Raw genomic sequence first — 14378 nt, 5'->3', positions numbered from 1 at the left:
GAATTATGTTTAGGTTAAGGGTTGAGTTTAGGCATGTGGTGGTTATTTTTTGTCTTTTTTTTAATTATTATTTTTTGTTATAGTAAAGAATTGGGGAATAAATACAGTCAAGGAAAGGATCTGGCAAGTATAGTAAGACATGACACAGGCTGTGTGGACATTGTAAAGCCAGATGAATGGTATGATATGGTGCGGGGAGGGAAGGTTTGCATTTACAAATAACCAATAAAAAACCAATAGGAGACATCAAACCCTAACACTAACCCTAACCCAACAGGATATCAGTTTGGGTTAGAGAAACAATTTTATTTGAAGGGATAGATGTATGAGAGAGGATGTTACAAGATTTGTGAAGGTTTTATTGATCGAAATTTTAATTCACTGATTGAGAAATCTGCCGGGGCAGGGTGAACAACAGAGAACCCACAGAAATAGTTCTGGGTATACTTGGGAAACCTCACGGTGCCAACAAGAGTCCTGGTAAGTATACAACCCTCCTGGGTCTCACTTGGAGACAGCACGTAGGAACGGTGGCCTCAGGGTGTCAGAGGCCTTAATTGTGACCCAGTCTTCTACTGGAGGTTAGCTCCAACCACACAACAGTCCAGACTGCACCACACACGCTGATCACTACCCTCCAAATGAACAGCCTCTAGTCCAGCTTAGAGGACTAGTGAGGTTGCAACGGGACCATAGTTGTTTTTTGTAGAACACAAAAATGTTTTACAATGATCCACACATGCAGGTAAGTATAAGCAGTCAGGCCCAAATCTTGGTCAAGGAGCCATTTTGTGTTCTTGGGCAGTCGACCACTTTTGGGGTTGTTGTGGGGAGCCATTTTGGTTTTCCTGCCAGTAGGCCATTTGGCCTTTTCTGCCTGGGAGCCACTTTGTGCTCTCGGTCAGCTGGCCTTTTTGGGGCCACACATAGCTCAGCAAATAGGACTCCGAGCATAGAAAAATGGAGGATTAACCAAACCTAACCATAAGCTTAATCCCAGTGCTAGTCCTAAAACCTAATTCTGTATGCAAGAAACCGAAATAGAAATCACCAAACTAAATAACTAATATCTGGAACATTAGCTGGGACTTGGGACTAAGGGAGCCATTTTGTCTATTCGGCCAGGAGGCCATGTTGTTGCCACACAAATCTTAGCAAATAGCACCTAGCCCTCATCCTACCCATAAGCCCATCCCAAACCTTGCGCGAGTAGCATGGAGGAGGCAACTCCTCCCGTACCTTGAATCAAAAAATCCCTAAATAATATACAGTTACCGGACCTTTGCGATAGCATGGGGGGGGGCCTATCCTCCTGCAAACCCCATAATGAAGAAGCGCTATCACACGTAGCTTTAGCAAAGGACCAGGGCCTTAATTTGTTGCAACACGTAAAGACTGGAGGGGAAGGGGTGATTCCATAAGGCTGGATCAAGTCTGACAGTTCCTGACTCCCAGTTTGGTTTGACGCTAACTCTGAACCTCTGTCAAGGCGGGTTGTTCTTCAGGGTTTTGGCAGCTCAGTAATGGACGTGGGTCAGTGCCCTTTCATGTGAAAACTCACGTCAAAAGCCGCTTGTACTACCGAAATTGGAGATGGGGTCGGTGTGAGATATCGAGTGTATTATTTCCTAACCTAACCCAATAGGATATCAGTTTGGGTTACAGAAACAATTTTATTTGAAGGGATAGATGGATGAGAGAGGATGTTAAAAGATTTGTGAAGGTTTTATTGATTGAAATTTTAATTCACACCCACTAGTGCAAGATGATGCCACTATTTAAGATGCTCTGTTTTACAAGAAGTAGAAGTCATGTCAGGTCATTTCATGGGGACTGTTTGTTATTGTCATCATTGGGTGTAAAAAAAAATTTTTTTTATCAAAGTGTGAAGTCCGTTCTATGCAGAGAGGCCAGTGGGTTGATTTCTCCTGACTCAAATGAGTGGTTTTGCAGACGATACAAAGTTACTTTCATATGGAAGAGTGAAGAGATTCAATCAGAACACCACGTCAGTTTTTAATCCTCCCACCCGTTAGATTGACTCTTCAACTGCACCTGCTATCCTGTGCTAGCATGCGCTAACTTCAACAAACTAGAACCTATTATCATGTCTTGTTAGCATGGCATGCTAGGGATTACATGAGAGGACAAGAAGAGGCGAGGGCTAGCAAAAGTCATCATATAGTCAGGGTTGTATTATATTTGGGCCGATGTGATTAATTGTTTTGAAACAAAACATGGCACGAGTTGATGGTCTACTTTCTATGCACTGATTTTCAGTAAATGGAATAACCTCTTACTTCAGCATTTAAAATTGAAATGATAAAAACGAGTCATGGGAGAAAAACATGTATCAGTGACAAAATTTTTTTTATAGTATTTAGCTAGCCATGAATTTTATGACTTCTAAACACACTGCTGTATTTCAGAGATGAAAAACCCTGGTCAACAGACAGAAAAAGTCTTAACTCCCCCAAGTGACTTTTCTTCTCTCTGCTCTGATTATCTCTGTCAGTGCCTAGAGGTCCATCATCTGCCAACACAGAGAGAGAGAGAGAGAGAGAGAGAGAGAGAGAGAGAGAGAGAGAGAGAGACCTGAAACCATGTTCGTACTTTCTTATGAACATGAAAGCAAACAAAGAAAACATTTCTTAAGGGTCAGCCATACTCTTGGTATGAGAAGATATTTTCCAGATGGATTGAGTGTCTGAGAGAGCAAAAGAATAAAGGCCATCTCTCCATCCCCTTCAGTGCATTTTACAGGGGTGACCATGGACACATTTCCCTAAATATGCGACTCTCAGACAGAAGACTGGGATGACATAACGACACGTCACCACTTTATAATTCTGGGTTTACCTATAATAAACAAGATCAGCTCTAGAATCATACAAAATATCCACAGAGATCCGAGCAAATCTGCTGTGCTTGATCCATAACGTGAATCACTGGAGCAGAGGGAACAATTACCTACTTTCCAGTTAAATGGTAAGTCTCATATTAGGTTGGGTAATAACTGTGGAACACTTGCACCAGCATTACACACAACATTAGAAAATAAGTCCACGGGGGTTATCATTTCATATGTGGCAGAATGCTCAAAGTCTTCCATTGCTGAAACTGAAACTGTTACAGCTAAACATTCAGGTAGAGAATCAAGTTTTTTTCAGAATGAAAAATTTAAAAAAGTTAATGACTTTCATTAGGTTTTGAATTCCAGTTTCAATGGATTCTGCTAGAGGTGAAAACTTGGAAAATGGTATGTCACCAACTGAATTACTGACTGACTTTTTTTTTTTTTTTTTTTTTTTTTCAGAACAAACAGTGGAGTCCCCTAGAGGTGACAACACTTGAAAAAATATCAAAAAAATATCATAAGGTCTTCATGTACAAAAACAAAGGTTAAAATATTGTAACCCTAGTTTTATAAGCACAGGCAGAGCTCTCTACTAGACTCTTTGGGTAATACTCTCCTCCAATCATATGTACAGACTAGCTCACTGAAATTTGCATAAATGCAGTCGGCCAGTCAGGACAGCTTGCTAGTGTCTGCATGGACTACATAGTACACTCCTGATCAAAATCTTAAGACCAGTTGAGAAATGACAAAATATCCACAGAGATCCGAGCAAATCTGCTGTGCTTGATCCATAACGTGAATCACTGGAGCAGAGGGAACAATTACCTACTTTGCCATTATGCCATTATGCAAATGGCATAATGGCAGCTGATCAAAAGTTTAAGACCACTGCCTTTAAAAGCCCAAATCTTGGCAAAAATGTGGATTCAGAGTCATTTTCTATCAGGTATCCACACTGTTATGACCTCCTGATGGCAAAAATGTAGGTCTTAAGATTTTGATCAGGTGTGTATATAAGACAGCATACAAAGCTGCCTCTGCTGTATCCATAACGCTCTTCAGTGAGCTGTTTAGGAGCGGCAGGGTAGTTAGGGGACTCTGCCAATGCTTGTAGAGCTGGGGTTACAATATCTAAACCTTAGTTCTATCTCACACAGGCCTCGCTCTCTACTAGACTCTTTGATCTGATAAATGAACACCCTGACTTACCATCAGAAAACAGCCTCACTGATGGTTTTTATGTATTTTACTTCTGTGTCCCATGACTTGTGTTGTTTTTCTCTCCATTGTCATGTATTTCTTCACTTTGCTGCTGCTTGTGACATTTTAAATTTCCCCTTGGGGATTAATAAAGTAATCTATCTATCTATCTATCTATCTATCTAACTGATAGACCACAGGTTAATTGCATTGGGCGTCTTATTTTTCAAAGTCAGACCACTTAAACAGGAAAAAATAAGGGGCCCAATCCCTCCCAGTGCAACCAGGTTGCCCGAACCTCACAGACATCAAAGGGTCATGCCAGAGACACCCTGCCCATCTACTTACTTACTTACTTACCACTTACCCAGGTCATCAAGGAGCACAGGAGAATGCAGGTGACATGTACAATGTCAGGTGTAAAAACAGCAGATACAATTCCTCACAGAATGAACTCCTTGTGCTCTTGGGAACAAAGGTGGACTTCTGAAAGTAGCACCACTTTGGTCACCATGAAGTAGCATGCAGCTGGGGTGATCCAAAAGGGCACTCATTCACTCTCTCAGCCAAAGTCAATGCAAGCAACAAAGCTGTATTGATTGACAGCACCCTCAGTTCCCATCCGGGGATAGAGGCATGCATCACTGGGCGTTGTCTCTTGAACCCTTGAAGGAAACATTTCACAAGGGGGTGGGCAAAACCATTCTGTCATCAAAACCCTTGTGACAGGAGGAAATGGCTGCTGCATACACATTAATAGTGGCATGAAACCATCCTTTCTCCAGCAGATACTGCAGAAAGGAAAGAATAGATCCGACTGCACAAGTCAGGGGAAGCCCAACCATTTTGCTTTACAGCAGGCAATGGTGGATCCAGCCATAGCTGCCTGGATACTGTATGGCCCCAACAGACAAACCAGCCCACATTAGCCTGTTCCTCTCAGGAGCCCAGCCTGGAGAGGTTCACCCAATATGTGGCATCATGCCTATCACATCCGCCTCCTGTGACAGACCTCTGCAGAATGGGGGCATTGTCCAGGGTTGGGCTGCCATCATTTGTGTCATCTCTGCATACCAAGGCAGGTGTGGCGGTCCAGGGCTACCACAATGACCATAAGTTGCTGTTTTCTTACTAGATTCAATAACAAAAGAATGAGGAAGAGAAGGGGAAAGACATAGAGCAGCTTTCTTGGTCATGACACATGCAAATGCATCCACACCCCAAGGTAGAACATCTTGTGTGCATGTTGCATCTGTTGGCTAACAGGTTCACTTCTGTTTTCCCAAGCTATGTCCAAGCTATGTCCTGCTTACCCACATCAAGGTGAAGCCGAGGTGAAGGTTCTCCAGACTCAGCATGTGGAGAGCCTTCAGAGACAACAGAGACGATGAGTGTGATATTCACAGCAGCTGGCACAGTGTCTCCATGTTTGTCCACATTCGCATACTGAGCGAGATGCAGACACATCGCCCACTCTCTCTGATGTGTGTGCAGGCGCGTAGCCAGGGGGTTGCTTGCAGTTGCTATAGCAACACCAAAATGTGGCCCTGCAACCGCAAAGCAACCCCAAGGCTGAAAACTAAAATGCAAGGTTTTTTTTTTTTTTTTGTAGTGTTATAAAAAAAGGTGATAATTTAATGAAACATTTCATGTGTTTTTGTTATAACTAAAAATAAAAGGCAAAATATAAAACGATGAGACTCACGAGAACTAGCCTATCAGAGGTCACGTTAATGTTACGTCGTTAGCTATGAAAAAGAAGCGGGACCGTTGAAACAACAGAGACTCAACAACAAAATGCAAACATGAATTGATATCTGCTGAAGAGTAAGGCAACTGAAATTGAGCAGCAATCTGAATCTGAGCAATCACAAATAGAAACGGACAATCCAGAAGAGGGCCAAGAGGAACCTGTCTGCTCAGACGAGGAGAATGGGCAAGAACATGAAGAACAGGTGCATGCAACGATGAGCGTTGCCACTCCCCACACCGTAGCTGACATTAGCCAGACAGCTAGCGAAGGACCTAGGCACCCATTACACCAACGCTATCCTCTGAAAAAATACGGACTTCAAACTAGAGCATTCAATCGGCGGTGGTATGAAGGTCATAAATGGATGGAATATTCTCTTTCAAAGGATGCTGTATTTTGTTTCTCTTGTCGTCATTTTTCTCACGAGGGCCACGGGTTTCACAAACAGCATTTACCCAAGACGGGTTCAGCACCTGGGTCAAAGCTACTCAGTCATTCCAAACACACGACAGAAGTGCCGGGCACAAATTCGCCATGGATGCCTGGTCAGAGTTTAACTTAAGGAAAAAGAGTGGCTCACGGATCGGAAATGCATTCAGTGAGGGACATTCAAAAACAGTGACTGAGAACAGGGAGTACATGTGGGCTGTAGTTGAGGCTGTGCGATATACAGCTTGTCAAGCTATTACACAAAGAGGGCACAGGGAAGGCGAAACGTCCACCAACAGGGGCAACTTCATGGAACTACTAGTCTTACTTGCCAAGTTTGACGAGAAGGTGGCCAAGAAATTATCCGAAAACCCAAAGAATGGCAAGTATACGGCCCCTGACATCCAAAACGAGCTGATCAAGATAATGGCAAATATGGTAAGGGACCAAATCAGTGAAGAAGTAAAGGATGGCTTATGAGGGAGACCAAGAGACAGCAAGAGGGAGAGGCCCATGAATAATTGTTTACTCCCTTCTTCATATTATTCATAACAAACTTTATTTTAGTAACAATTAGTGTTGCAAAATTCCCAGAATTTTCAAAGTTGGAAAATTTCCATGGGAATTTTCGGAAATTAATGGGAATAAACGGGAATTCATATTCACTGCATTCACCTGGTCATATCCATGTAAACATAATAAACATTTTGGTTTGTTATAAGTAGATATGCATGCAAACATGTTACATTATAATGAATTTCCTGGGAATTTTCAGGAATTTTCCCCAGCTGAGTCAAACTGTCGTGAATATTGGCATAACTGACACAAATATAGGCATGAACACTGTCATAAACAAACACAGGCCTACATAACATGCGAATATGCCTGATACAATATTTACAAATGACACAAATCAGTGTTTATAACTGTAAATTTTAATGTTTTCTTTCACAGAACATTGACGAACGCCATTTTACTTGCCCCTCAAAAAATAAAAGCTTCAGCTATTAACATTAGCCTTAAAGTATTTCCCCTTAACACCCAAAAAAGTCCCATTCAAAAATGTCTCCTCAGTACTCCAAAAAAGAAAAATGTCAAATGATTTAGCTTCTCCTGTGCCATACTTTACTCATCAAGGACCTGGACCTCATCTTCATCTTCCCCAATATCTAACTGGTCATCGTCATCATCTTCAGTTTCAGTGTCACTCAATGCGGTTGAGGATAGCTCACTGTGAGGCTCAAAAAGCCGAAGGCTTGCACGGATGGCCACCAGTTTTTCAACCCTCTTGTTGGTGAGCCGGTTGCGCTTCTTGGTGTGCGTGTTTCCGAACTGTGACCAGTTGCGCTCAGAGGCGGCTGATGTTGGAGGGATCGGAAGGATGATGGAGGCTATGGGGGAAAGAGCCTCAGTTCGACAAAGTCCCTTCCACCAGGTTGCTGCAGGGATGTGCTGAGATGAGTTCCATATCCCATCCCCTTTCCACAGGCCTTCTTTTGTGCGGTATTTTGCCAGACTCCCGAAGACTTTGCCTTCATCAAGACCCAAGTGGCAAGCTATTGAGGTTATGACTGTAAAAGCACTGTTGGTATCTTCACCAGAGAGCATTTCTCCACCATCTCTGTACTTTGGGTCCAACATGTATACGGCTGCGTGGATAGGTTTCAAACAGAAGGTTTGCCGTTTCTCCAGGGCTTTGATCACAGCAGTTTCTTCTGCTCTTTGCAGCAGTGACGTTGGCAGGGCAGCTGTGATTGCTTCTTTCATCTCGGTAAACAGGTGTTGTACATCGGAAAGGAGAACACTATCCCCCTCGATCCTCGTGATAGCTGCTGCTATGGGCCTGAGGATCGTCAAGCTGCTGGTGACCTTGTCCCAGAACATGTCATCCAGGAGGATCCTCTTGATGGCAGGATCGATGGCTGCAGTTTCAGAGATGGCCATCTCTTGAAGAGTCTCCTTCCCCTCCAGCAGACTGTCATACATTATGACGACTGCACCCCATTGAGTGATGCTTGGTAGCTTCAGTGTTGTCCTCTTGTTTTTTTCAGTTTGCTTGGCCAGGAAGACTGCTAATGGAACCTGTTTGCCTCTGACATACGTTACCACTTGTTTTGCTTTCTTGTGCAGAGCATCCATCGTCTTCACTGACATGATGTCTTTGAGAAGAAGGTTCTTGGCATGGGCAGCACAGCCGATTGGTGTAATATGTGGGAAGGTCTCCTCTATTATCCCCCAGGCAGCCTTCATATTTGTAGCATTGTCTGTAAGCAGGCCAAACACCTTCTCCGGTCCAATTTCATTGATGACTTTCTTCAGCTCGTCAGCAATGTAGGAGCCTGTGTGCCTGTTGTCCTTAGTGTCAGTGCTCTTGAAGAAGACTGGTTCTGGAGTAGAGACGATGTAATTGATGATTCCTTGACCAGCCATCAGAGATGACTGCAAGGCAGTCTGCATTTTCGATGGTATCCTTGACCTTATCTTGTACTCTGTTGTACTCTCGATCCATCAGATTAGTAGACATAGCATGTCTGGTGGGAGGTTTGAATGCTGGGTGAACAACATTGAAAAATCTCTTCCAATAAATATTCTCGGTCAGGTTCAGAGGGCAGCCAGTTGCATACACAGCTCGGGCCAAACATTCCTCAGCATTTCTCTGGGTACTCTCATCCATGTGGTCAAAGAATCTTCCGATTCCAGAAATAGTGGAGGTGGAGCCTGAGGTTGATGCCGTTGAATCATGTCCAGTAGATTCAGTAGAAGCAGCGGAAGCCCTGTCTGAGGAAGGCTGATGTGATTCCCGAGGAACCCTTGGGCATTTGTCAAAATGCTTCTGCAGCTTTGTGGCATTTTTGACATACTGCTTCGAGCAGTACTTGCAGAGATAAACAGCTTTCCCTCGTACAGTAGCCGCATCAAAATGTCTCCAGATATCAGAAGGAGCACGTGGCATTGTTCTGTGAATGAGAGAAAAAGTTTCAATGCACATGCACAATAGTAAGCTAAACAATTGATTATTAGCCAAATAAGCAGTCCACTATCCATTATTTTATGAACAAACAATCAGATAGGTAAATGAAAGCTAGTATTCATGAACCAAGCTAGCTAGCTAGCAACATGCACTATTTATTTAACTTAAGGTCAGGAACTGACAAAAATATTTTTATTTCTAGCTAGCCATAGTGGAGCCAACATAATTCATTGCAAGTTTCACAAAGTTAGCTAGATAAGATCACTACAATGCAAATGGCTTACCTCTGTCAGTTGGTGGTCTAATCTGGCTAAGCTAACTGAAAACTGGCTAGCTAACTGGCTAGCTAGCCTAGCTAACTGGCTAGCTCGCCTCTAAAATTATACACATTTGATGAACATTTGTTAGTTTAACCTAAATATGTCCATAACCTAAAGTTAAATCATACTATCAAATATATTTACCTCAGAATTATCATGAAAACCTACCTTGTCAGGGCTTCTATACTCCAAATCCAGAATTCTGTCTGTCTCAGTGGAAGTGCTGTTATGTATGTCATATGTAGCCTAGTGGAGTATGGGCTACGAGTATGATGACCAAATGTGCTTGAAATTATTTGCATATGTGAATCATGGTGCACAGTTGAATTTGCATTGAATCGTGCAACATATTTTTTTCCACCAAAATGCAAAGTTGACTGTTTATATTTAAGTTTTATATTTAATTTTTATTTCACACACTTGGGTATGGGGATGATGATTTTACAGTATGCTGGCATTGTGGCCTTTGGGGTTAGGTAGATTAGGGTTTCCATTTCCAAAATGGTGATATTGATGTTGACATTCATTTTATTGATTATTGTTTATTTTTGCCCCATTCACCTAAAGTTAACAACAACAAAAACGAAAATGTCCAAAATTCCCAAGCTTAAAGTTCCATGGAAACTTTTTAAAAACCTCATTCAAATTGATGACAAGAAAAAAAACGAAAATTCCCCAAATTCCCAAGCCAAATTTTCCCAGGAATTTTCGGGGAAATTGCAAAAAAAGTGACAGCAAAAATCTGAAAATTTCCAATATTCCAGAGTGAAAATTCCCACGGGAATTTTCAGAAACTTTCCAGGAAATTTACCGGAAACTTTCCACCCCTTTGCAACACTAGTAACAATATTGAGACATTTGTCTACTCGTGTTGTTTTTATTAATAGTCTTAACATTTAACTAGCCTACGTTTTTGATACATTGATTTGATTTGATGATGGCACCATAGTAGGCTATGTCTCTTCAGAAAATATGACTTAATAATGATGGAGACTGAGACTAGAGAAGGAGGCAACGAGAGAGCAGAAGAGACTTGAGACATTTGCAAACCCCATAAAGAATTGTTAAGCACTGTTAAGCACGTTATAGACTATTCATAACCAGATAGGGATAGTCACTGACATTAATACTTCTAGTTCAGGGCATATCCCTCAGTTCAAAACCCCTGCCATCATTTATTTTCTCTGCTAATTGGCAGTGAAACGCATTGATTTTATGGAAAGCTCAGAAATGACTGTTTGAGATTTGCAGTATTCAACAGTGTATTGTAGAGTGGCGTAGAAAGTATGCCTTCTAGTTAGGCCTACTTCACATTCTTTTTCTAATGAATATACTGTATTTCAGCAATGACCCATTCCCAGCCTTACATTTGCCCACTGAAATTTTCTTCAGTATACATTTAGATACACAAGGTGTTAGTTCTAATGATTTTGTGTAGTATCATTACATACAAAAGACAGAGACAGGGATTTCAAAATCTCCAGATGAGGATGATGATGATGATGATGAAGTTTATTCGTAGGATAAACCCCTTGAGTTGTCGCAACTCGTTTTCGCGGGGGTCCCACACACATCACTTACAAAACAAGCAAACAAACAAACAAAAAACAAGCATGTACAACCCAGTGCAGCGCAATATGAAAGAGTAAGATACAACACAATAAAAAACAGACAATACAATGGAAAATAATCTAACAAGACAGGACAAACAAACAATCATTCAAACAAGTTGCAACCTCAGTTTCTACAAAATGTCAATAACAAATGGTGACAGATTCAGTGAAAGCAAGAACAAGTTGTTTCCAAATAGGAAAACAGGGCTCGTTTAAAACAGTTTAAGGATGGAGAGGATCTAATACCCACAGGTAGGTGATTCCAATCATTTGGAGCTTTAAACATAAATGCTTTTCTACCAGACAGGTTATTTGTACGTAGAACATAGCATATTAGCATATTAATTCGACAGTTAACCTTACAGAAAATATAATCAATGTGCACTTTAAATGATAAGGTAGGATCTAGCCATACACCAAGGTAATTGATTTTATCAAACATCTGCAAAGGAGTACCATCTTTACATGATATTACACAAAGACCTGAAGTGGATTTCAACTTATAATTAGTACCAAAGATCATGGTGAAAGATTTGTTTTTATTAAGAAGTAGGCTAATTTGTTATCGAGGAGCCAGTCTTCAAGTCTGCTGAAGTCAGATTGAATATATATATATATATATATATATATATATATATATATATATATAAAAATTTATTTATTTATTCCTTCTTAACAGGCGGCATCATAGTCGAACTATGATATCAACAACATAAGTCACGTAGAGGCGTTAGAGGAAATGACGCGTTTGTTCTGCGACAGTCAAAATGTGAACACAACATGTGTAGTAGAGCTCAGTTGGTATTGGCCATGTATTGCGGGATCATTAATATGTACCCACAAAGAAATACACATATTACAGACGTATCACACATAATACTTATGAGAGAGCAGAGAAAGTCATAGTAAGACGAAGAGGAGAGAAGAGTGGGCCAGTCCATTCGCCAGCTCAGTTCACCGACAAGATGCTAGCTAGCAGGTGAAGCTAGCCAGCCTAGCATTACAAGCCAGGTCGGAGCCAGCAGCTTCAGCCCTAGCACACACTTTGGGGAGAGCTCGGTGAAGATATTAGAGCAGCCCCAGCAAGCTTTGGACAGACAAAACGTTCTTCTTTGCCATCAACGGTGACACACAATGTGCATGGATAACGAACAAAGTACTTGAGCTTACGTTCACGGAGCTTGCGTTTGACGTCGGCGAAGCTCTTGTGCCGTCTCGCCAAGTCTGCGCTGAGGTAAAATGCTTTCACCCGGAAAAGGAACTTCATTTGTCCTTGGTGGCATATTTGCAGGGTCAGGAGGGTTTCTTTTAAAATGTATTCCATTACAGTTTACTGAATACAAAATATAATATTCCAAAATATAGGCTAATCTGCAATGTATACCTGATTGTAATTACCAAAAGACAGTGATCTTAATCTAAATACTTTAGATTAAGTGTTGGGATAGTATGTTTGTGGCTGTATACAATAAAACAATTCTCAAAATCAGTACTTTTGTATTTGTTTTATGTTCATTTCCAGATCATTTCCAAATTCAGGACAAGGTGTAGGGCTATAAGGAATAAAATATGGGATTATGTTTTTCAAAAATGTAGTGGGGTCAAAGTATGAAATTCAAAGTACTTACAAGTGCATGTATAAAATAATCAGCACTGACTTTTTTGCATTTTTTTCCCTTGAACTGAAAATTCACACAGTGCTTAATGTGTTGAATTTTTTTCAAGACCCCGACACCCCTGGAACCCATTCAAAACACACTATACTGTTTGAAAAATTCTCAGCCTTGAATCTAAAAATAAGTCCTGTAGAGTTGGCATTTTAGAGGCACAATGTTCTTATCTGACAGGAGCAATAGTCATGGTTTATCATTGAAGCAACACACATACACATACACACACTCACTCACTGTATCATAATGAAAAGCTGACAGTCTGTATTTCTGCCACATATTCATGTTTTAATCTGAAAAGCAAATGAGAGAAGTGTGCAGTGAAAAAGACCAATTTTGTCCCCCAGCTGCCCAAGTTTGGATTCTGACCATATTATTGGAAAGGGGGTGTGGAGGAATGGGGATAAGGGCTTGAGAGCTGGTGTGTGCATGTGTGTGTGTTGTTGTTGTTGACTGTATAATTAAGGATTTTGAAAAGCAGCCAAGTGGAAATGACTTTCTATCTGTCCCTATATGACCCACTAACTATACTGGCCAGTCAGACAAGACAGAGAGAGAGAGAGAGAGAGACACGGGAGAGAAAATAGGTACATAGACAGATAGGGAGATACTTGTTTTAACTACAAGTTTATAAATACACGTCTGGCACCCAAAACTATATCCACACATGCACACATTGCATTTGTATCACTATACTCTTCCCAATGCAAACAATCATATTTTAGAACACCGATATGATTCTTACCTTTTATCCAGTCATTGGTTTCCATTCATTCCACTACAATATGAAAATAAACTTTCAGACTTCACACTTTCTTCATGCCAGTGTTCCATCATCATAAGCAAGTCTTGTACATTTGTTTTCCTAAAAGAAGGAACACAGTTGTGTTTTGATGACTTGAAATTGGGCGGAGTGAAACCATGTCTCCGTTGGAAAGCAGTCCTCAGGGAAATGTCTCATATAGTGGAATGAATTGAATCCAATGTCTGGATAAAAGGTAGGAAAAATGATATTGGAGTTCTAAAATACAGCTGCTTGTGAATGTGAAGTATATGCATTTTGTATATATTACACTTAACATACAAATCACTGGTATGGTTCCTTTAAGATTACTGTAGCCTTCAGAATCAAGCTCAGTAAAAAATACAAAGCACAAAAGAGAAAAGAGCAGAAGCGAATATGACAGGTCACTGACATACTGCTGGATGGAGTAGTGCATTGTCAATCTGCTCTCTTTACTCTCCTCCTCCAGTGTGCCACTATTACCAGTGTAATAAGCATTTCTTATATATATTGATAGCTGAAAGAAACACGAGAAAAGGTGTAGGGATTCCTGTCCATGCCTACTTTTATTACCTTCACGAGTGGAAATGGATGGGGCTTATGTTTTCACCCCATTATGTTTTTTTTTTTTTTTTTTTTTTTTTATTATTATTATTTATTATTTTTGGATTTTTAGGATATCTCAGCAGAATATCTCAAAAAGTTATGAACAGATTAACATGAATGCTGAATGATTGCTCATGGGCCAAGGAAGAAGTGATTCGATTTTCACATTGAT

The 14378-nt window shown here is 40.8% G+C and overlaps 1 protein-coding gene across 1 annotated transcript in view; it reads right to left on the bottom strand.

Annotated features, from left to right (window-relative positions):
- mdka (midkine a) overlaps positions 1–14378 on the bottom strand; it is a 43622-nt gene that overhangs the window by 8213 nt on the left and 21031 nt on the right. The gene's annotated exons all lie outside the window — the stretch shown is intronic.

This window comes from Myripristis murdjan, chromosome 2, assembly GCF_902150065.1.
Source record: "Myripristis murdjan chromosome 2, fMyrMur1.1, whole genome shotgun sequence".
Classification (NCBI taxonomy): domain Eukaryota; kingdom Metazoa; phylum Chordata; class Actinopteri; order Holocentriformes; family Holocentridae; genus Myripristis; species Myripristis murdjan.
This window is presented reverse-complemented; position numbering and strand designations above follow the sequence as displayed.